The sequence below is a fragment of the Heterodontus francisci genome, chromosome 25 (assembly GCF_036365525.1).
Source record: "Heterodontus francisci isolate sHetFra1 chromosome 25, sHetFra1.hap1, whole genome shotgun sequence".
NCBI lineage: Eukaryota > Metazoa > Chordata > Chondrichthyes > Heterodontiformes > Heterodontidae > Heterodontus > Heterodontus francisci.
The window spans coordinates 63,842,035-63,866,381 of record NC_090395.1 but is presented as its reverse complement, the minus strand read 5'-3'; the positions used below and the strand labels follow the sequence as shown (position 1 = coordinate 63,866,381).

The following is a 24,347-nucleotide window of genomic DNA, read 5'->3' as shown; positions in this document are numbered from 1 at the left end:
CAATAAGGAGCATCTTTTCTTTATGCTCAAAGAGATCATTCCTTGATGTTCCCTGGATGGAAACCAAGATGACTTAAGTGGCTGTCTCACCTCTTGTCTGGTAGTAGCACATCTGATGCATCTGGATACCATTTCTTTGATATCATTTGATATCTCAGGCCACCATACTGAGTTTGTGGCTCTTACTCTACATTTAGTGATTCCTAAATGACCTTGGTGTAATTTCTCCAAGATATCCAATCTTAAAGCTTTTGGGATGACCAATCTTTCGTCGTAGACTAGTATATCATCCACAATACTCAGAAGAACTCTTTGTTCATGATATTTCCTTAAAACCGGGTTATGTGGCATATATGCCGGCCAACCATTTTGACAATATTCCCTTATTCTGTCGCATACCACGTCTTCTTTCTGTAAGTTTCTGATTTCACTCAATTATTTAGCTGCTGCTGTTAAATTCTCAGTAACTTTTAAAGCAAAGACTTCTACTCCCTCCAGAAGTAAGAGATCTCTTTCTTCAGATCTTCCAGTTGTTTCTCTTGATAACACATCTGCTGTTATTTGCTGTTTACCTGGAACATATTTGGTCGCCGAATTAAACCTCATTAGTCTTAGTTGAAATCTTTGTATCCTTGGAGGTAACTTTGCTCTTTCAAATTCAGCAGACTCACAAGTGGTTTGTGTTCAGTTTCAATCTTGAACTTAAGGCCCAATACGCAGTCAGAGAAAATGTCTTTTGCCAACATTGCTGCCAATGCTTCCTTCTCAATGACAGCGTATCTCTGTTCAGTTTCAGTTAACAACAGAGAAGTGAAATACACAAGTCTGCATCTTCCATCCTTCTGGATTTGAAACAAGACTGCACCTAGTCCAGTCACGGATGCATCTGCTGCTATTGTGGTTGTTAGCTCCGGAGCATAGAGCACTGAAACCTCTGACAAAGTTAACATCTCTTTGCTTTGCTCAAAGGATTTTTTCCGTCTTTCTCCCCAATACCACATATTAATGCTGTTTAGTAGTTGTTGCAACGGCTCATTTATAGTAGCTAAATTTGGTAAGAATTTCCCTACCTGATTCACCATTCCCATGAATCTTTGTAGTTCTGTTATGTTCTTTGGTTCTGGGAAATCTTTTGTTGCCTTCGTCTTCTGTGGATCTGCCTTGATGTCTGACACATCAATTATGTGACCAAGGAACCTCATTATTGTCAGCGAAAATGCACACTTCTCTTTTAACATGAGACCTGCTTCTTCCAGTCTTTGTAATACAGCTATTAACCTTGTGTCGTGTTCTTTCTGGTTACTCCGTGAACTAAGACGTTATCTATGTGACGGATTATTCTCTCTGAGCCTTCCAGGATTTTTGACATCGTTCTCTGAAAGAGCTCTGGTGCTGATGTTATACCAAATGGTAACCTTTTGAAACAGAATCTCCCAAATGGTGTTAAAAATGTTGTCAACAAGTTAGACTCTTTGGCCAACAGTAACTGCCAGAATCCACTGTTTGCATCTAATTTCATTGGCGCTTTTTCCCAGTTTTGCTGAACTTTCATCCACTAATGCCATTGGGTGGGATCTCATTCTTTACTGCTTTGTTGAGTGAGGTCTACACATATTCTTGGAACCATACCAGAACACCATCTAGTTGGTTTAGTTACTGCTGATATCACTCCTTGTTTCTCCATTGCTTCTATTTCTCTTTTAACCTTTTCCAGGAGTGGGTGTGGGACCTTTCTCGGTGTAAATAAAAACATAGGCTTTGGCTCTTTTCTCAGACTTATGTGATATTCTGTGTTTAATTTTCCCAGTCCTTTAAATAGCTTTGGGAATTCAGCCCTAAAATCTCTTGGTTGTTTCTCTTGTCCCTCAATTTCTTCTACCCTACAGATCAGTTGTAGGTCGACACATACCTTCCTGCTGAGTAATGAACAACTCTGATTCTTAATAATATACAGCATTTCGGGAATCTCCTTATACTTGGATCTTAAAGTCATTCTCAGTTCCCCTATAACTTTCAGTTCTATGCCTCCGGGTCCATATAGCTACTCGTTTGTTGTTCCAAAGCTTCCCTTCTTTAGCTATGGTTCCTTATCCGATAGAACAGAAACCGTTGCTTCCGTGACTAACTTGAAGCAAGCTTTATTTTCTCCTACCTGTCCAACAATTTTCAATTGTTTTTTGTATTTCTCCTAAGGAGGGAGTTTCAATCATTTGCTTATCTTGTACCTCGTTTATTCTCTTCTTTAAATAATTTGTCTCTTTACTGGTCTGCAGTATTTGCTTCTCGCTGTGACATCGACTGGAAATGTCCCTTTCTTTTACATAGAATCACAGAATTGTTGCAGTGCAGAAGGAGACCATTCGGCCCATCATGTCCACACTGGCTCTCTGAAAGAGCAATTCACTCAGTTCCAATCCCCTGCCTTCTCCCCGTAACCCTGCACATTCTTCCTTTTCATATAACTATCTAATTACCTTTTGAATGCTTCAATTGAACCTGCCACATTCTCAGGCAGTGCATTCCAGACCTTAATTACTCGCTGCGTGGAAAATTTTTTCCTTATGTCACTTTTGTTTCTCTTACCATATACTTTAAATCTGTGCCCTTTTGTTCTTGTTCCTTTCAGAAGTGGGAACAGTTTCTGTCCATCTACTCTGTCCAGACCCCTCATGATCACCTCTTAGCTTTCTCTTCTCCAAGGAAAACAGTCCTAACTTTTCCAATCTATCTTCATAACCGAAGTTCCTCATCCCTGGAACCATTCTCGTGAATATTTTCTGTACTCTCTCCAATGCCCTCATGTCTTTCCTAAAGTGCGCCACCCAGAACTGGATGCAATACTCCAGCTGAGGCTGAAATAGTGCCTTATACAAGTTCAACATAACTTCCTTGTTCTTGTACTCTATGCTCCTATTAATAAAGCTCAGGATTCTGTATGCTTTATTAACTGCTCTCTCAACCTGTCCTGCCACCTTCAATGACTTATGCACATATACACCCAGGTCCCTCTGCTCCATAAACCCCCTTTAGAATTGTACCCTTTATTTTTTATTGTCTCTCCATGTTCTTCCTACCAAAATTAATCACTTCACATTTCTCTGCAATGAACTTCATCTGCCTTCTGTCTGCCCATTCTACCAACTTGTCTGTCCTTTTGGAATTCTACACTATCCTCCTCACAGTTCACAATGCTTCCAAGTTTCGTATCATCTGCAAACTTTGAAATTGTGCCCTGAACACCAAAGTCTAGGTCATTAATATATATCAGGAAAAGCAAGGGTCCTGACACTGACCCTTGGGGAACTCCACTACTAAACCTTCCTCCAGCCTGAAAAACATCCATTAACCACTACTCTTTGTTTCCTGTCACTCAGCCAATTCCGTATCCATGTTGCTACCATCGCTTTTATTCCATGAGCTATAATTGTATTCACAAGTCTGTTGTGTGGCACTGTATCAAATACCTTTTGAAAGTCCACGTACACCACATCAACAGCATTGCCCTCATCAACCCTCTCAGTAACCTCCTCAAAAAACTCCAGCAAGTTAGTTAAACATAATTGTCCCTTAAGAAATCCATGCTGGCTTTCCTTAATTAACCCACATTTGTCCATGTGACTATTAATTTTGTCCCAAATTATTTTTTCTAGACGTTTCCCCACCATCGAAGTTAAACTGACTGGCCTGTAGTTGCTGGGCTTATCTTTCCACCTTTTTTTGAACAAGTGTGTAACATTTGCAATTCTCCAGTCCTCTGGCACCACCCCGAGTCTAAGTAAGACTGAAAAATTATGGCCAGTGCTTCCACGATTTCCACCCTCACTTCCTTCAGTATCGTTGGATGCATCTCATCTGGTCCTGGTGTTTTATCTGCTTTAAGTACAGACAGCCTATCTAATACTTCCTCTTTATCCATATTAAACCCTTCTAGTGTCTGAATTACCTCCTCTTTCAACATTGCCTGGTGAAAGGAAACATCGGAAACATTCCGTCTCCCAGGCTGGGCAATTTACCCGCCAATGTCTCTCTGAATCACACCTAATAAAATGCAGTACTGCTGCCTCTGAATGCCCTTCCCACCTTTCGGGCTTTTTGCCGCCATTCCGTTCTGTTTTTTTCACAACCTCAACTGAGTTCAATTTCTTGGAGATCAGACTCTCCCCGTCCCCTCGAACTACAGGTCGGTTGTATTTTCTAACCTCCCACTGTCTGCTTAGCTGAATGGCTTTTTGCAAACTCAAGTCTTCCCCTCGACTGTAGTTGATCTGACAGAGCATCATCCATAACCCTGACTATGATTTTATGTTGAATCAATTCCTCACGCAAGGTTCACTCGCAATCTTCAGTGATCTTGTATAGGTCATTAATAAATGATTCAACACTTTCCCCTTCTCTCTGGGTGCACTTATTAAATTTTGCCCGTTCAACGATAACATTTTGTCTGATCTTGAAATACCTTTCTACAGCTTTCATGACTTCAGCAGAAGTAGTTTGCCTTTCATTGATTTGTTGGGTTATGAGAATGTCGTCTGCGCCCTCCCCCATGGTGTTTAACAAAGTACTGGCCTGCACTTTGTCTGGTCCCTGAGCTAAACCCAACTTATGAATCCATTTTGGCCATGTCTTGACTTGGTTCAGACCTGCTATCCACTCAAAGGCCTCTGGCAAGGGCAATGAATTTTTCTGTTTTTTGATGTAATCGTTTCTTCTCTTCTCACTTTTCCTCTGCCACCATATACTCATAGTCATAGAGATACAGCACTGAAACAGGCCCTTAGGCCCGCCGAGTCTGTGCCAACCAACGACCACCCATTTATACTAATCCTACATTAACCCCATATTCCTTACCACATCCCCACCGTCCTCCTACCACCTACCTACACTAGGGGCAATTTGCAATGGCCAATTTACCTACCAACCTGCAAGTCTTTGGCTGTGGGAGGAAACCGGGAGCATCCGGTGGAAACCCACGCGGTCACAGGGAGAACTTGCAAAATCCGGAAAGGCAGTACTGAGAATCGAACCTGGGTCGCTGGAGCTGTGATGCTAACCACTGAGCCACTGTGCCGCCCTATATTCTACTATATTCTTTGTACTGAATGTAAGTAGTAGTCTGTGAATTAAGGTAGCTGGAGTTTATTTACAAACATCTATCATGTAGGGCTGCCACTACAATCCTCCTCACATGTGGCTCTGTGCAATCTGTGACATTACATCCTGTAATGATGCTTACAGTCTGCTTACATATCTACCTAGCAACAACCTACATCACATTATACTACAAGAAGGATTGAGAGGCAAACCTTTGGAGTCAATTAGAAGATAAGTTGCTTTCTTTCCACAGGCCCAGCAGGATGGATCCTGGTGGTGGAGATCTGCTGGCTGTTTCTCCAGCTGCAGTGGTTGGCTTTTGCCCCACTATTCCAGATAGAAGCCCTTTGTCAAGGGCTGTTCCTGGAGTATCTCTAATCTATAGCAGTCACCTGAACCTCGAAGTCCAGGTGGGTTCACGACAGCCGGGATGTGCTTCAGGTGCATTCCACCCGACATCTACCCAGACAGAGGCAAGGGAGGAACTGCAGTCCTCTCTTGTTTCCAGTTCCCCAGAGGGACCTCACAAGCTGCAGCTCGATAATTAACCCGTCTCCTTCCTGTAGCCATTGTTATCATCCTTTTACCTCTGTCACCTTACATTGAATCTGGACATGGCTATAAGGTTTCTACGTGAAATGAGAATGGGCCTTTTCATCTCAGTTCCTTGTGTGCTTGGGCCAAAACAGCACTAGTACAGCACTGAATCAGCAATCTCATTGATAAAGGCCATAGGGTGGGAAAATGTTGCACTGGTGTGGCATGTCTGCTCCTTTAATCCTGATGCTGGAGGTAAGGTATATGAAAGAGGCAGTTTTATACTACATCTGAAGGGTGTGAGCAATTTGTGCTGAGATATGACCCTCCGCGGAGAGGCGGGACAGTCATTTACAAATATAAAAAAATGGCTTCCAGTGTGCAATTGGGAGCTTGATTTAAAGTTAATAGTAGCCACACTGATTTTCTGGTGAAACCTGGCTACTGGCTCCAGAAGATAAGAGCTTTTTATAGCACTCCTTGTGGGTCAAGCAGAGCAGGAGTGCTGTCCCAAGCCTTTCAAGGAAGTCTTTGGCCTCCCTCTGTTGATTGCAGGTGCCAACCTTTCTGCTTCCGATTGCCTCTTCACCAAGGCCCATCAGAAAGGCCTGAAATTGAACCTGTTGCCCGAGCCCTGTAGAATCTGCTCAGACTACTTTCAGCTTCCTCCAGCATTGCCACCAATGAATATTTCCCTCAAACTATATTAAGCAAGAGATTTCTTTGACTGAACTCACATTCGTTGCACTAGATAGCACTTTAACCTACAATCGAACAGCTCTAAATGTGTCATATTCTTACTTATTAGGTCAAGCTTTGCTTAATTTAGAACCATACTTCCTCATGCACTTTAGGTTCAGCAACTTTTCTTCATCAGTTCATTCAATGTTAATATTGTCTTCCTTATTTTCAAATCCCTCCATGGCTTCACCCCTCCCTACCTCTGTAACCTCCTCCAGCCCCACAAGCCTTCGCGATCTCTGCGTTCATCTAAATCTGGCCTCTTGCAGGTCCCCAATTCTAATCGCTCCACCATTGGCAGCAATGCTTAGGCCCGAAGCTCTGGAATTTCCTTCCTAAATCTTTCCATCTCTCTAGCCCCCTCTCCCCTTTTAAGCTTTTGGTCACCTGCCCTAATATCTCCTTATGTGACTCGGTGTCAAATTTTAGTCGGTGCGAGGCATGTTGGGATGTTTCACTTCATTAAAGGCACTACATAAATGCAAGGTGTTGTTGCATAGTCATTTTCCAGGGAATGACAGATTTACCTCTATGAGCTGCACCTCGTAGCTTGTTGTTTTAAGGTTCTGCTTGCCTTTCTAGAAAGCTGTTTCAATTGTCTCTATTACTTTTTTACTATTCTGGTGAACGAAAGTGGACAAACTGCTTCCAGTGCTTTGTAGAGTTCTAGTTTAAGGTTCTGGGTTCAAGTCCCACTCCAAGGTTTGAGCACAAAAATTAAAGCTGATAATCCAGTGCAATACTGAGGGACAGCTGTACTGTCAGAGGTGCTGTCTTTCAGATGAGATGTTAAACTGAGGCCCCCTCTGTCTTCACAGGTGGATGTAAAAGATCCCATGGTACTATTTTCAAGAAGAGCAGGGGAGTTCTTCCCCGGTGTCCTGGTCAATATTTATCCCTCAGTCAACATCACAAGAACAGATCATTTGTTCATTACCTCATTGATGTTTGTGGGAGCTGGCTGTGCACAAATTGGCTGACATGCTTCCTATATTACAACAGTGACTACACTTCAAAAGTATTACATTGTAAAGTGCTTTGAGATATCTGGTGGTCATGAAAGGGGCTATATAAATGCAATTCTTTCTTTTTATGTGTCAGTCCTGTCTGTGTTTGTTCAACTAGTGTCCTTAAATCTTGGTTCTACTGCACTTCTAAACTTATCCTATTGATTCTAAGTACCTCTGAGGCCAATAAACTCACTACAAATGGTATAAGCCCTGAAGGTCCACAAGAGGTTCTGCTAGTCCAGGAGGTCCAATTATGACAGCTCTCTGGCTCTTCCATTTGCCCCACACAAAGCACATGGTAGTTATGGGTTGGAGCCAAGGACAGTGTTTCCCAACGACAGGAGTTCCTGCCCCTGATCTGCAGTTGGGGCTCAGTGTTTTTTTCCTGTTGTTCATTCGTGGGATATGGGCATCGCTGGCACAGCCACCATTTATTCTCCATCCCTAATTGTCCTTTGAGAAAATGGTGGTGAGCCACCTTCATGAAAACTGAATGGCTAGCTAGGCCATTTCAGAGGGCAGTTAAGAGTCAGCCACATTGCTGTGGGTCTGGAGTCGCAGATAGACCAGACCAGGTAAGGACAGTCGATTTCCTCCCCTAAAGGAGATTACTGAACCAGATGGGTTTCTACAAAAATTCTGTAGTTCCATTACTGACATAGTAAAGCAGTTGATGTGGTCTACATGAACTTCAGTAAGGCTCTTGATAAGGTCCCACATGGAAATTGGTTGAGAAGGTAAGAGCCCATGGGATCCAGGGCAATTTGGCAAATTGGATCCAAAATTGGCTTAGTGGCAGGAGGCAGAGGGTGATGGTCGAGGGTTGTTTCTGCGGGTGGAAGCCTGTGACCAGTGGCGTACCGCAGGGATCAGTACTGGGACCCTTGCTTTTTGTAGTGTACATTAATGATTTAGATGTGAATATAGGAGGTATGATCAGTAAGTTCGCAGATGACAAGAAAATTGGTGGTGTCGTAAATAGTGAGGAGGAAAGCCTTAGATTACAGGACGATATAGATGGGCTGGTCAAATGGGCGGAGCAGTGGCAAATGGAATTTAATCCTGAGAAGCGTGAGGTGATGCATTTTGGGAGGACTAACAAGGTAAGGGAATATACAATGGAGGGTAGGACACTAGGAAGTACAGAAGGTCAGAGGGACCTTGGTGTACTTGTCCATAGATCACTGAAGGCAGCAGCACAGATAGATAAGGTGATGAGGAAGGCATATGGGGTACATGCCTTTATTAGTAGAGGCATAGAATATAAGAGCAGGGAGATTATGATGGAGCTGTATAAAACGCTAGTTAGGCCACAGCTAGAGTACTGTATACATTTCTGGGCACCACACTATAGGAAGGATGTGATTGCACTGGAGAGGGTGCAGAGGAGATTCACCAGGATGTTGCCTGGGCTGGAGTGTTTCAGCTATGAAGAGAGACTGAAAAGGCTAGCATTGTTTTCCTTACAGCAGAGAAAGCTGAGGGGGGACATGATTGAGGTATACAAAATTATGAGGGGCATTGATAGATTAGATAGGGAGAAACTTTTTCTCTTAGCGGAGAGAGTCAATAACCAGGGGGCAGAGATTTAAAGTAAGGGGCAGTAGGTTTAGAGGGGATTTGAGGGAAAAAAATCACCCAGAGGGTGGTTGGAATCTGGAACACACTGCCTGAAGAGGTGGTAGAGGCAGGCACCATCACAACATTTAAGAAGTATTTAGATGAGCACTTGAAATGCCATAGCATACAAGGCTATGGGCCAAGTGCTGGAAAATGGGATTAGAATAGATAGGTGCTTGATGGCCAGCACAGACACGATGGGCCGAAGGGCCTGTTTCTGTGCTATATGACTCTATGACTCTATGATGCAATTTTCATGCCGAATTTATTTAGTTAACTGAATTTAAATTCCCCAGCTTTCATGGTGGGATTTAAACACACGTCTCCCAAACATTAGTGTAGGCCTCTGGATTATTAGCCTAATAACATAACTGTTGTACGACCATCCCTGTTTGTCTAGGGGCTCCTAGGCTGAGTGAGTGGAAGAGAACCGACTTCCTTGGTGTGGCATAGGTGGGTCCCACCAATGGTGTCATGGCCAGCCAATTGGCCTGCACCTCTGAAGACCACCGGGGCTTTTTCTGTAAAATATTTTGGCTATCGACTCTTTGCTCAGCGGGCAGATAGGATTTTTTTCCAGGGTTTGGACTGGTCCAGGAGCAATGCCAGAATTTCCATGGGGATGGGGCAGGGGCAGGCACCAGAAATGTGCCCAAAGTGGCAGTTATCTCCGACTGTCCTATGTCAATGAAATGCCCTCTAACACACTCTGGAAACTATAGGGGGGTCAGAATTGGAGGCACCATCAGGAACAGTCCTGGCGTATTCACTGGGATTGCAACCGGAAGAATTTCAGAGCAGTAATCTACTCTTTGACCTTCTTTCCCACCTAACAACCATGAAGCATTGTATTCTCCAACTGTCAAGACATATCTGCTAGGAGAAAGACTTGAAATGCTTTATGCGACTCTTGAATCCTTGAAAATTGATTTATTTAACATCATGGCCTGTTTTCTAGGCACTTAATATCCTCCAACATGGTGGGCAGGAAACACACACTTATTACCAGCCAGAAATGTGACACCCATCATATTGATGATGGTCAACAAAATCAGCGTGCAGTGCTCAAGCAAATAAGGGGTCTAGTGGCTGTTTGAGGCCCCCAATGCCAGACTGGTTTCCCCTGAGATAGCCAGTACCAGTGCTGATTGCACTCAGGAAAACCAGGTCAATATGTGGCCCTGAAAGGGCAGGTGTGGAAAGAGATGCAGTGGTTCATGGTGAGGTTCATCCTGTAACACAGGAGTCTGTGCTCTGCGGTCTGTTCCCAGGAACACACACCGAGATAAACATCAATTGCTGCTGGAGGACCATCAACTCGGTGAAAGACGTTCTTTGGTCTGCCTGAAACTTGCTGGTCTTCCAGAGCAAAGAGTTGTCCACGACTGAGTGTTGCAGACTGGCACATTCTAAGGTCCAGGACTACGTGCTGACGGACACACTAAAGCTTGGGGCAGACGTTGCAAAGGCTCAATGGGGAAAGACCACTGTGTAAGGTCCTCCCGCCATAGTATACCGAGTGTCTGGAACCCATGTAAAACCCTCTGGGCTGTATACACCAAAATATGGTTTTGCTGTGTAATGCAAATGTACATTTTATGTAAAATGGAATGGCAAGGGTTGTGAGGCAACTCACATTCTGTATCGAAGGAAACTGATTTCCGTTGCACTTTCTGGAATGTCAAATTGAAATTGGTTTGCAACGTATATTTTTTTACAGATTTTTATGAATGAAGTATATTTTTGGGGAAAAAAGGTGGTCCTTCAAGGGAGCGCTGAAGATCACAACCAACAAAGAAAGGTTTTTATATATTTACCTGAATGGAAAGCTGGGCACAGTGGAATTGCTCCTCCTGACATCCACCCCAGCCAACAACTACCTCCTGATGCAATTGTCACCCTTCTTCCCGGTCACCTCCCTTCCTCATTTACTTGACTGTGACACCAGCAGTGGCTGGTTCTTCACGTGTTTGATGAGGCACTGGGACCTATCCCTGCAAATGCCACCTCCGCCCTCCCGGGCAAGCTTAAAAATGAGTGTGCCTGAACTTCCAGGGCCAAAACACTGTACTGAATAGTTGAGATCAAATTATTCAGCACAACATGATTCTATCAATGTAAGTCCCTCATTGATCTTAAATCCTCCATCTGAGTAACCTGATTTAAAATCACTGAAAATAATTTTTAAAAACTATACTCAATGATTTACTAGTTTAATTGGTTCCTTAGTAAATTAAAATTTATTGATATGAAAAGCTTTTGAAGAAAGATTTGTATTTATATAATGTCTTTCCCTACCGCAGGCCATCCCAAAATACTTCTGAACTGCAGTCACTGTTGCCATATGGAAAATGCAGCTGCCATTTTGCACACAACAAGATCCCACAAACAGCGCTGTGATAGTGACCAGATAATCTCTTTTAGTGACATTGATTGAGAGATAAATATTGGCCAGGACACTGGGAATAACTCCCCTGCTCTTCTTTGATTGTGTCATGGGACCTTTTACATCCACTTTAGTGCTGACGGGGCCTTGATTTAACCTCTCCTCAAAGGATGGCATCTCCAACAGCTCAGTACTGCCCTACATTGGCGGCATAGATTTTCATTCCAAACTCTCTGGAGAGTGACTTGAACCCACACCAAACTAACTCAGAGGCAACAGTGCTATCAACAAATCCACACCGCACACACTGAAAGGCACCGACTAGTGCTTGTACACTTAAGAAAATGAGCAGAGTTTGAAATGCCTTCCGAAACAAAAATCTCGCAATTTCATAGGCATAACCAGTCTGTGGGAGAGGCCTGAATGGGCAAAATTGAATCTTAAACCAGCTTAAAAGATCCTGTGAAACACAAACGTAGGTGGTTTTGCGTGCAGATTCGATGAAGTGTGCAATTTGTTGATCTTTAGTGCAAATGCGGTCAATTTCATCTGAATTGCGCTGATATTACTCATGGAAACGTTACCCCCAAATCTTTAACATGACCGTCTAATATTGAGGACGACTATCTGGACATTTAGTCAGATCATGTCATGTCAGTGAAATTATCTATACAGAGACAGGCCAGTGACCCAGGCACTGACATGAAGAGTTTCTGTAATCATTGCCACACTCACTATAATTGTCAGGGATAAAGTCACAGATAAATCCTTTCCATGACTGACACCAGCTCCTAAAAAGGAAATATAAATAGGAAAAATGACATTCGCTAAAACCTTATTACACAAATACAAACAAGGCCTATAATGGTGAAAACTGCAATTTCTTATAGTTGATCTCCATTTACTTACAGTTTGGCACATTCCCACTGCAGCACTTGGCAGGATATGAGGAGGCTGCACTCAGCACATATATCTACAGCAGTACTTGTCAATCTGATACCTTCAGTCCCATTTTACTTTCAGTTCATCTCATGGGGTGCAAGGGGGATAAACACTCGACAGCTAGCACCCGGATATGAGAGCTCTGTCAAACAAAACAACTTCTCAGACTAACCATAAAAGCCGGTTTGTTCAGATTCAGATTACTCTGCCCTACTTAACAACACGGGTGTTTCCCACCAGACAGCTGCTGAAACACTACAGCAGGGTGGAACAAAACCGTCACTAGCTTACTCACTGCATTAAAGGGAAAGTTCTTGAGGTTAGGCCTGATTGTGCAACCTCTGATAGAACATGCACTTTAGAAATAATGGCAATATTAAGCCTCCTTCGCAAGCAGATTAGAAGTTGGACACATTATTAACTATTAGTTATAAGTCTGTTGATGTAACCACTTACAGGGGTCTTGGAGGTCGGGACATTGCAAACTCCTGACATTGTGCACTTCCAAGCCCTAGACAACCACAGAGTGCAGATACACAAGGTCCAAGCAAGTGGCAGGAGTATCGTCAGGACAGGAAAATGGCTCCAACACCATCTGTACATGTCTGTGCTCATCACACCTTGTTAGGTATAAACACCTGCCTCACACTTGATTGGTCGAATTGACAGTCAGCAAATAGCTACTGACAAAGCAACAGGCAAGAAGGATGATGGATAGAATAAAATCTTACAGCTCATAAGGAGGCCTTTCAGCCCATCAAATAATACTTTGATCTATAACATTTTCTATACTTCAATGATGTTTCGACTCAAGCTCTCCTTTCTAAAGCTGGATCGTCTTTAACATTTCCTCATAAAGCATCCTCTTCGAATTGGGCAGCTGGCAAATTAAAAACCTGCAAACCCAATTATTTACCTGGGAAGATAATGCTTTAAGAAAATCATTTCTAGTGTTGAAGTCTTCAGAACTTTCATTATTCCTGAAGATTTTACTGCTGAACACAGGTACAACTTGGAGTTTGAAAATTGATCAGTTTACAAAAAAAATTAGCTTAGCTGAGCGGTAGCATTCATGCCTCTAAGGATGACTGTACTGAGAAATAAAGGCCGGCTCGGGTCTGCAAATGAAACCCAACCCGAGCCCGACAGACCACATCTGATCCGAGCCTGACCCGGCCCGAGTCCTTTCATTTTCTCCCGCGCCCGACCCGACCCGACCATCAGTTAACCTAGCTTTCGTTTTTCATTTTGTTGCTTATCTGTACAAGCTTAAAAAATCTGTAACTAAACAACCGCTCAAGTCCAAAAAGTACAGCAACATTGGAGCCACTTACCAGAGGTGGTGATGGAGCGCGTCCGACCCGGCCTGACCGGAGCCCGAATGCCAGACCCGGAAGAGCGACCCGACCCGACCCGAACCCGACACATGTCGTCAGGTCCTGTCGGGTTCGGGTCGGGTAGCCATGCTCTACTGAGCAATACTGAGAGACTGTTGCATTTTTAGACTTTCAGTCTTTCAGCTGCAAGATTAAATTGAGGCCCTGTTTGCCTCTTCAGATGAATGCAAAAGATCCTATGAGATGATTTCATGAAGATCAGGGAGTTCTACTGCCCAGGTCAACATTTATCTGTTAACTGATTCTGCCAGAAGACATTGGTTGAGTATTTAGCCCACTGCAGTTTGCGAGACCTTCTGACATAACAGTGAATGGTTTTCAAAAGTAATTGAGTGGCTGTTAAATGCTTTGGGACTTGCTGAGGATTTGAAAGGTTCAGTATAGATGCAAGTTATTTTTTGTTAAATGAACTTCTGCAAACCTCATTAGATTGGAATTTGCCAAAACTGTGGTTCTTTTGTTTTTCTAGAAAATTCCACGGGGAAATGGAATGAGACCATGTTAATCCAACTGCAAGCAAGATAGATTGTGACAAAAGTTATTCTCAAATCAATAGCCACAGGCTACACTATTTGTACAACAGCTCTGTTTGTTATCAAATGAGAAGCTTGCTGTAGATTAGTTTTGTACCTCTCCAGCGCTCTACATTACATAGAACACTTCACAATCCCTTTGGGAATTATTCTCGTCGTGACATTCCGCTATTTTCTGTTTTTTCTTCTCCTCACCAATAATCATTCATCTAGAAGGAATTTCTCTCTCTCTTCAACCTGACTTTCAGTTTTAACAGTCAAAATACTGAAAGAGGAGGCACAAGGGGAAAATTGTGCACACTTTCAAATCAAGGTACTTTTAAAATTAGAGAATTCAAGTTCTTCAATGTATTTTTATTTGATAACTATTATAGAGAAAAACCACACTGGTCAATTGATTTTTCCTTTCAAATTCTAAAATAATCACAGATTGTAATATCATAAATCCTAATAATTTAATTTATAAATGCAGTAAGAAGCATGTGCTCACTCTTTCTCTTATTCCTTCTATCATCACTTAGCAGTGAGTTTAGGGTTGCCAACTCTGATTGGACATAGTCCTGGAGGCTTCATCATATGACCTCCAACCACCCTGCCATTGGTCACCTGACCTGTTCATCCTCATGGTATGCCAGTTTCCTACACCAATGGGAAAGTGAATATACTCTTTGTTGCCCAATTGAATGATTCTTCACTGTTGGTCAACAGCCTCTTCCCCATGTACAAAGTTTTTATACCAATAAACAAAAGTGTTCAAAGAAAATTTTAAAAAGATCATTTTTTATTGTCCATATGATTTTTCTCCTGGATTGCTCTCAGGAGACTCCAAACAATCCTGGATGGTTGGTAACTCTAAGTGAGTTCCAGTACAAATGTGTAAAATTGCACAATTAAGTTAAACCCCGTACTTCAGGTGCTAGACATTTTGATTACATTCTGCACACTGCTCCACGTTGTCCCTTGATGATATTGAAATGTATGAACAAATTGATTAACACTAATACATTTCTCTCTTGGCTCACAAAGATCAAAGATGGTCAATATCAGAATGCTAGAGGTCTTCCTGAATGGCGACACATTGCTAGTAAATTTCCGATTGTTTGGTGTCTGAATGAAATGACTTCCCTCCTTACATACTAACTCTTTTTCTTCTTCTTTGGCCTCCTTGTCTCTGGAGACAATGGGTAAGAGCCTGGAGGTGGTCAGTGGTTTGTGGAGCAGCGCCTGGAGTGGCTATAAAGGCCAATACTAGAGTGACAGGCTCTTTCACAGGTGCTGCAGAAAAATTTGTTTGTCGGGGCTGTTACACAGTTGGCTCTCTCCTTGCGCTTCTGTCTTTTTTCCTGCCAAGTGCTAAGTCTCTTCGACTCGCCACACTTTAGCCCTGCCTTTATGGCTGCCCGCCAGCTCTGGCGATCGCTGGCAACTGACTCCCACGACTTGTGATCAATGTCACAGGACTTCATGTCGCGTTTGCAGATGTCTTTAAAGCGGAGACATGGACGGCCGGTGGGTCTGATACCAGTGGCGAGCTCACTGTACAATATGTCCTTGGGGATTCTGCCATTTTCCATACGGCTTACATGGCCAAGCCATCTCAAGCGCCGCTGACTCAGCAGTGTGTATAAGCTGGGGATGTTGGCCGCCTCGAGGACTTCTGTGTTGGAGATACGGTCCTGCCACCTGATGCCAAGGATTCTCCGGAGGCAGCGAAGGTGGAATGAATTGAGACGTCGCTCTTGGCTGACATATGTTGTCCAGGCCTCGCTGTCATAGAGCAAGGTACTGAGGACACAGGCTTGATACACTCGGACTTTTGTGTTCCGTGTCAGTGCGCCATTTTCCCACACTCTCTTGGCTAATACTAATTACTATTTGCTTATCTATAGATAATTGTTGTGTCAATCTGTGTGATCAGAAATCTCAGGCAGCTATTGTCATTGTTCTCATTTTCACTGAGTAAAGTAGAACCTATTGTTTATTTTAAAATGATTGGTTTGCCAATTGATATCCATTTCTCATCAGCTGGAACATAACTCCTGTGATAACTATATTCAGTGTTATCCAATTTCTATTTGCTTTCAACTGTTGTGTGAGTTATGACATCAGAACATAGTTCTGATCTTTAGTCATAGTTTGTGATTTATTGCAAAATCTTATGGATTCAGCAAGACTTCCTGTTTTTTTACAAATTTAAAAGTGCACAGTCTTCAGCATTATTTTTAAACCCCCCCCCATTACTAAAACTACACAGTGGCATAAATCAAGTTGATAAACCTTGTGGTATAATTTTCACGTGATAGCACCGTGCCAAAGATGGTCCAGGGCTTTTGACATTTCTCCCTGTCCACACATGGAAAAACTTTGCCAAAACTTTCTCATAAAGGCAGTGACCCTTTAATGGTGTGTTATGCAACTCTGAGACTTTATATACAATTTAATAAAAGTACCTCCTTTCACAGTATTATTTACTGTCATGCCCTTCTTACTGGCACCTGCAATTTATGTGCATGGAAAATATTTATAAATGGTAGGCTTGAAATGTAGTCGGTCGTGTTATTCCGATCAGTTAGACGCTGAAGTTCAAAAGTTAAAGTTCTGTCTCTCAATCCTAATACAGTTGTACTGATAACAGATTCATAAATAAGCTAATTAGACAGCACAGTGGTGCAGTGGTTAGCACTGCAGACTCACAGCTCCAGTGACCCAGATTTAGTTCTGGGTACTGCCTGTGTGGAGTTTGCAAGTTCTCCCTGTGACTGTGTGGGTTTCCGCCAGGGGCTCTGGTTTCCTCCCACAGCCAAAGACTTGCAGGTTGATAGGTAAATTGGCCATTGTAAATTGCCCCTAGTGTAGGTAGGTGGTAGGAGAATGGTGGGGATGTGGTAGGGAATATGGGATTAATGTAGGATTAGTATAAATGGGTGGTTGTTGGTCGGCACAGACTCAGTGGGCCGAAGGGCCTGTTTCAGTGCTGTATCTCTAAATAAATAAAATAAACATCATAGTTACAGTTTTTTACCTGCACAGTTTGTGTTGCATAACATCAGTCTGGAGGACTGCATTGAGTTTAACCTTCAGCATCTAGTTTCTTGACAATTTGCTTTCACACTAGCTGCTCTATAACTGGTGTAAAATGAAGTTAGATAGAGGGCCCAGACTGTCAATTATAGAATGATAGAAGGAAGCCAGTTGATCTATCGTACCCTTGAAAGAGCTATTTAATTAGTCCAACTTCCCTCCTCTTTCTTCATAGCCCTGCATATGTTTCCTTTTCAAGTATATGCAATTCTTTTGAAATCTTTTGAAAGTAACTACTGAATCTGCTTCTACTTAGTTGGACTCGGAACTTCTTCAAGTTGCATTTTAATCTTTTCAAGGTCGGCAGAAAACTGACTGTAAGTCTACATTACCATTAAAATTGAAGTGGCACTCGGGTGTTAGAAACACATGTGCTCAAGGCACCAATTTCTCTTACTAGAGAGCAAAAGATATAACTAGGATCCAGCTGCTGTACATTGCCCAGTCCCAAATCCGTACCTGTAACAAATAATGGTCTTAACGATAGAGCGGGACATTACTTTGGCCAATGGGTTAGGTAAGAACGTGCAAGAATAAAATTCCACAAAATGTTGTCACTATAGTAGATTGCAAACACTAACAATCTGATAATTGAACCAATAAGTAAAAAGCAGTTTGTTTATGTGATATTGTCCTTTAATGAAGTGTTGATTCTTACTGTTTATCACAACTGGGCTGATAAGTGGTAAGTACCATTCAAGTCACACAAGTGTCAGGCAATGGCAATCTCCAGCAAGAGAGAATCTAACCATCTCCCCTTGACATTCAACAGCATTACTATTGCTGAATTCCCACCATCAACATCCTTGGGGTCACCATTGACCAGAAACTTAACTGGACCAGCCATATAAATACTATCTACAAGAGCAAGTCAGAGGCTGTGAATTCTGTGACGAGTAACTCACCTCCAGACTCCCCAAAGCCTGTCCACCATCTACAAGGCACAAGTCAGGAGTGTGATGAAATACTCTCCACTTGCTTGGATGAGTGCAGCTCCAACAACACTCAAGAAGCTTGACACCATCCAGGACAAAGAAGCCCGCTTGATCGGCATCCCATCCACCACCCTTAATATTCACTCCCTCCACCACTAGCACACATTAACAGCAGTGTGTACCATCTACAAGATGCACTGCAGCAACTCGCCAAGCCTCCTTCGGCAGCACCTTCCAAAGCGGAGACTTCTATCGCCTAGGAGGACAAGGGTAGCTGATGCATGGGAACACCACCACCTGCAAGTTCTCCTCCAAGCCACACACCATCCCAAGTTGGAACTATATAGCCATTTCTTCATTAGTGCTTGGTCAAAAACCTAGAACTTCCTTCCTAACAGCTCCATCAGTGTACCTACACCAGATGGACTGCAGTGGTTTAAGAAGGTGGCTAACCACCATCTTCCTGAGGACAATTAGAGAGGGGCAACAAATGCTGGCCTTGCCAGTGATGCTCACATGCTATAAAAACATTAAAAAATTTCATTTATATAGCACCTTTAATGGTCTCAAGGTGCTCCATGGGAGCACAATCAGATAAAATTTGACACTGAGCCACGTAGGCAGCTATTGGGATAGCTGGTCAAAAGCTTGCTCAAAGAGGTAGATTTGAAGGAGACTCTTCAAGGAGGAGAGAGAGGTAGAGAGGCGGAGATGCTTAAGGAGGGAATTCCTGATGCAGCTGAAGGCATGGCCACCAATTGTGAAGCGAAGGAAATCAAGATGCAGAATTAGAGCAGCACGGGTGGCACAGCGGTGCAGTGGTTAGCACCGCAGCCTCACAGCTCCAGGGAGTTGGCTTCAATTCTAGGTACTGCCTGTGCGGAGTTTGCAAGTTCTCCCTGTGACCGTGTGGGTTTCTACTGGGTGCTCCGGTTTCCTCCCACAGCCAAAGACTTGCATGTTAATAGGTAAATTGGCCATTGTAAATTGCCCCTAGTGTAGGTAGGTGGTAGGGAATATGGGATTACTGTAGGGTTAGTATAAATGGGTGGTTGTTAGTCGGCACCGACTCAGTGGGCCGAAGGGCCTGTTTCCTTGCTGTATCTCTAAATATTAAATAAATAAAGATCTCAGAGGGTTTTTGGGCTGGAGATGGTTACAGATATTGGGAGCATGGAGGGGTTTGAAAACAAATCACTCGTCAGAATGATGGACATGACTGATTGTTTGTAACAAAAGTTTTGCTGTAACTTCAACAATCATTCAGTGATTGGCATCAGAGCCTTTCTGGTGACAACTTACTCTTTGCTGCCACAAAATCTACTTGATGGATCACCAACATCAAGACTCCTCCTGATGCTGATATCACCAGTTACCTTTGTTCTGACCTGGTCAGTGCCCAGCTGAGTCTCTAACAGGACAATGTTATATGTTTAAGAAGCTTAGCTGACATCTAAAACATATCCAAAGAGCTTTCAATAGAAAAAAATGAACACTCTGGGCTAAGAAAGGGAAATATCATGATGCACATTCCGGGACCCGAGACCTGATCTCCCTCTGGGACTCAATCTCCCATCACACCCTGATGCTGATCTCCCATCGCTTAATCCCAAGATCTGTCCTCCCCCGATCCCAGGCCCTGATCTCCCCCCGAGACCTGATCTCCCCCAGGACCCGATCTCCCTTTCACCTTGAGGCCCAATCTCCCCCCTCACTCAGACCCCCATGTCCCCTACCTCGCCATGGTTTTCCACTCTTACCCCGGCCTCTATTTCCTGCCACACTGACTTGATGTTAATGAGGCCTGAGGCCCAATTTCAAGGGCTCCTTGGACCTCAGCATTCAGGCGCAGGGATTGAGCACTATGCAACCTCCACTCCAGAAGTGGGCACACCCAAATTCCTAAACCAGGGAGTTTGGAAATCCTGCGGCATACATACTGTTCTTGCTGCATTTCCCCAAAGTACAGCTACTTCAGCAAAAAAAAAACAGGAGCTTGATTGAGTTGGTTGCTAACCACACAGATATTTGTTGTCTAAGCAACTCCGTAGCATAGTAACACATCCTGTCTAATTTTAATCCTCTGGAGCTGACGTAAGAAAGAAAAGAAAAAGCTTGCATTTAGATCGGGCCTTTCACAACCTCGGGACATCCCAAAACACTTCACAGTCCGTGAAGTATTAAAAATTTGATATGTCGCAATCCCTGTTAATTGTTGAAAATTTGATGTTGGACTTTTTAAAAAGGTAAAAAAATCTAACTTGGAAACCAAAAGGTATTGGACTGTAACCTGAATACAGCAGCTGCCTGCTTAAGTGAAGGACTGGGATGGGGTATGAACTGTGGCCAGTGACTGGAAACATTGAAAAAGAGATTTGTGTAGTGAATTTGTGCGAAGAAGCCAAGGCCAGCCTTACTAACTAACGGCAGATATGAATTAGAAAGCAAAATGGGCAGGCTTAGACTTGGTTTAGTTTATACCCTAAGTATAATGGCACTAATGATAAAGCCAAAGTTGAGGGTTCGATCCCTGTATTGGCCTTTGTTTTAATAAAACAATACTTTGCTTTAAGGTAACTGGCAAAAGAACCAGAGAGGAGATGAGGAGGATTTTTTTAGGCAGCGAGTTGTTGTGATTTGAAACGCTCTGCTTGAAAGGGTGGTGGAAGCAGATTCAATAGCAACTTTCAAAAAGGGAATCGGATAAATATTTTGAAAAGGAAAAATTTGCAGATCTATGGGGAAAGAACAGGAGAGCCAAACTAACTGGATAAATCTTTCAAAGAGCTGGCACAGGTTTGATGGTCAGGAGGGAGCTAAGACGGGGGTATGGGTAATGAAGAGTTTGCAGTTCAGGCGGAGGTCGTGAGATTGCAGATTGGAGGAGATTGTGGTGGTGGTAGGGAAGAATGTTGAAGAGAATGCCGGATATATAGAAGAGATTAGAGTTCAGAGGGCTTTGGATTGCATGTAAGGAGGTCAATTATTGGGAAGGCAGCTGGTTTGCTTGAGGTGTTGGAGGAAACATTGCTTAGCGTTTACTTGCTGGAACAATTCCCCCCGCCACCAGCCCCCACCTTTCCCCCCCACCCCCCCCCCCCAAACCCTCCACCGATTTTGCCTGCTTTAGCTGCCGGGTTTCCTGCCTCCTGGGAATATAGTGCCTTTCACAACCACAGTATGTCCCAACATGTTTTACAGCCAATGAAGTACTTTTGCAGTGTTACTGTAATGTAGGGAAACACTGCAGCCAATTTGTGCACAGCAAGGTCCCATTTCACCAGCCTGTCTTGTCCTCTTGAAGTCTATTACTGTGTACTACGCTTTCAAGTTTTGTGTCATCTGCAAATTTTGACATTGCCCCACTCCTGACATCCCCAATGTCCCCCACTTCTGACCCCTCCAATTGCCCTCAATCCCAACCCTCTGATCTCCCCCACACCAAACCCTCTGATCTCCACCTCTCCCGACCCTTCGATCTCCCCCACTTCTGACCCCCCAAAATCTCCCCCACTCCCAACTCCCCATCACCCCCACTCCTGAACCCCCCCAATCTCCCCACTCCCAACGCCCTATTTCCCCCACTCCTGACACCCCCATTCCTGACCCCCTTGATCTCCCCCACTCTCGATCCCATCCCGATCTCTCCCAGTCCTGACCCCCCCCCAATCTCCCCCACTCCCGACACTACCGATCTCCCCCACTCCCAACCCATCGATCTCTCCTACTCCTGTCTTCTGATCTTCCCCCACTTCTCCCCCCGATCTCTCCCACTCCTGACCCCCCATCTCCTGCATTCCCCACCCTCCCCATTCTCAGACCTCCAATTACCGAGTGCATGGCCCACAATCACAGGCCCCGTGATCTCCTATTCCTGACCCCAGACCCTGATCCTGGGCATTACAAACCCAAGAACACAAGTTACACCAAGCTGAAGATCTTCCCTTCCAGTTAGGAAAAATGTTTCTTTCTCATTATTAATAATATCTTTGTCTGATTTTACATGAATGAGCACTAATAAGCAGGAGACATCTTCATCATTATTGTTATCAGGACACAATGTATTATTCAACAAAATTATCTTTACTCAGGGATGGCCCTGCCTGCCCATCAGATGTTCTAATAAGTGACACATTCAGCTGTGACTTGATAACACTGGTGTTAGTATATGGCTCTAAAACAGATAACTTGCCAAATTGCCTGGCATAGTTCCACAGCAAACAGTAAAAGAGGACACTTTAATTGAAGGAAGACATGATAAGCAAATAAAATGATCATAAATACACTCAGAAGCATTGTTCACACAATGAAGCTTTTAATTTAACCCGTGAGAAGCCAAGAAGAGTTTTTTTTTTGAGTTCCTGTTCGTTGTAAAGATCGCAGTTTAAAACACTGCAACATTATACATGACACTGCACAGGAAACTAGTGGATGCAGAAGGGGTGAAATTATTGAGTGCAATATTAGTGCCTTCCTTTCATCACACTTTAAACAGTTGCATTTAAAGAAACTTCTTAATGACTCGGTGTAATAACAGATAAACAAATGTATCGGTGCTTCAATTTCATCCCATTCCATGAGTGTAGGAGATGGTCATGATCTTAAAAGTTTTGATAAATTCAGCCAGTATTGGGGCCCCAGAAATCCTAGGTCTGGGAGGGTGAAACAAAACAGCAAGTTGCTTGGAGAAATGAGGTAGGAATTAATTCCTCCAGGTCCACACCCTCGCTCCCCACAGCCAAAAAACATTAACAATAAGAGATTCAATCAAAATACCACATTGTGAATTTCCTAATATCTAAGGTTGGACCCTTTCAATCTTGAAGTCTGACCACATATAACACAATTACAATACCACTCATTAAATCAGTCAATAATTGTATAAAAAAAAAAGGGAGTTAAACTACTGATGTGCAGGAGCCCCCATAATGACTTTTGAAATAATAGAAAGGTATTGGGCGAAGGGGAAAGGCTGTAATTAAAGTCTATAACTAGGGAAAGCCCATAATTATCACCATTATCACAAGTGTAAAAGTCTCCTTTATCTTTACCCCCTTCCCCTTTAAGTGTGTTGTAATATCACCGTGCATTTCACTGTACATTTCTAGTTTTCTCTTGCTATAAAGCTCCTATTCTTTTTTTCTATCTCCCCAATCATCCTAAACTGATCTTTTGCCAACTTCTGTTGCTGCCGATTTCCCAAGTCTTTCCTCCTCCACAATCTCTTCCCTCAAGTGTCTTTCTGTGCCTTTTCCTGTCATGCACCGTTCCCATAATCGGCCTCCTGTATGTTTATCAATGCTCACCTTCAGGATCCCAGCATAAAGCATCCCTTACATGAAAGATATATCATTAACTGATAAAACAGTGAATTAAAGTCGTTATGGAAACAGCTCCATGCTGGCGCCGATTTGTGATTTTAGTCAAACGCACACGGTTGAATGACGGTTCAAAAAACAAAGGAAAGTAACATAGTAGATTTCTTAAGCAAGCTGAAACATGACCATCGTGTTCCAAGATCTTGCCATGTGTGAGTTTATTGCAACAAGGCTTCCTGTTTATTCTGGTATTTCTTCTCTTCCAATGACAAGGTTGACTCTTTAAAGGGCAACTGCATCCAGATTTATGGATAGGAATGAATTAGAATCAAATTTAAAGATAATTGTCTGACGTTTCAGTTTTAAATTCTCAATTTAGTGAGATAAAAGCAACCCGAGGGCACGGAGGTCACTGATCTGTGGATTTAGAATTTCTGAATGTGATAAGTGGACTCACATCAAAGGAATGCTGTTGTTTTAAAGGGGGGGATGTTATTCGAAGGGGCACTATCACCAGGCTCTCTGCAATATTTGTAAGCTTAATAGTGGGCAATGAATGATGTGATGATTGACGATTTTGTGTGCCCTGAAATATATTATAACAACCGCTTCCCCGTTAAAATCAAACCCTGAAGAAAGTCAAAAAATGGAACAAATTTGGTGCTGTGAGATTTGAATGCTGTGGTACATACTTGTGGCAAAATGGCAAAACATTGACAGAAGATTTCAGTGATGTTATCTCTGAATATTAATGTC

At 43.1% G+C, this 24,347-nt stretch overlaps 1 protein-coding gene across 6 annotated transcripts in view; it reads right to left on the bottom strand.

Annotated features, from left to right (window-relative positions):
* Positions 1-12,586, bottom strand: part of LOC137383938 (ras-related protein Rab-7b-like) — an 80,059-nt gene extending 67,473 nt beyond the window's left edge. For 5 of the 6 annotated variants that reach the window (XR_010977507.1, XM_068057356.1, XM_068057357.1 and 2 more), the window contains exon 1: positions 12,295-12,570. The gene's annotated coding sequence lies outside the window, so the exon portion shown is untranslated. Of the gene's footprint in view, positions 1-12,294 lie in introns of all 6 variants that reach the window. The other variant, XM_068057353.1, reaches the window with a different exon arrangement.
* Between the last annotated feature and the right edge of the window lie 11,761 nt (positions 12,587-24,347).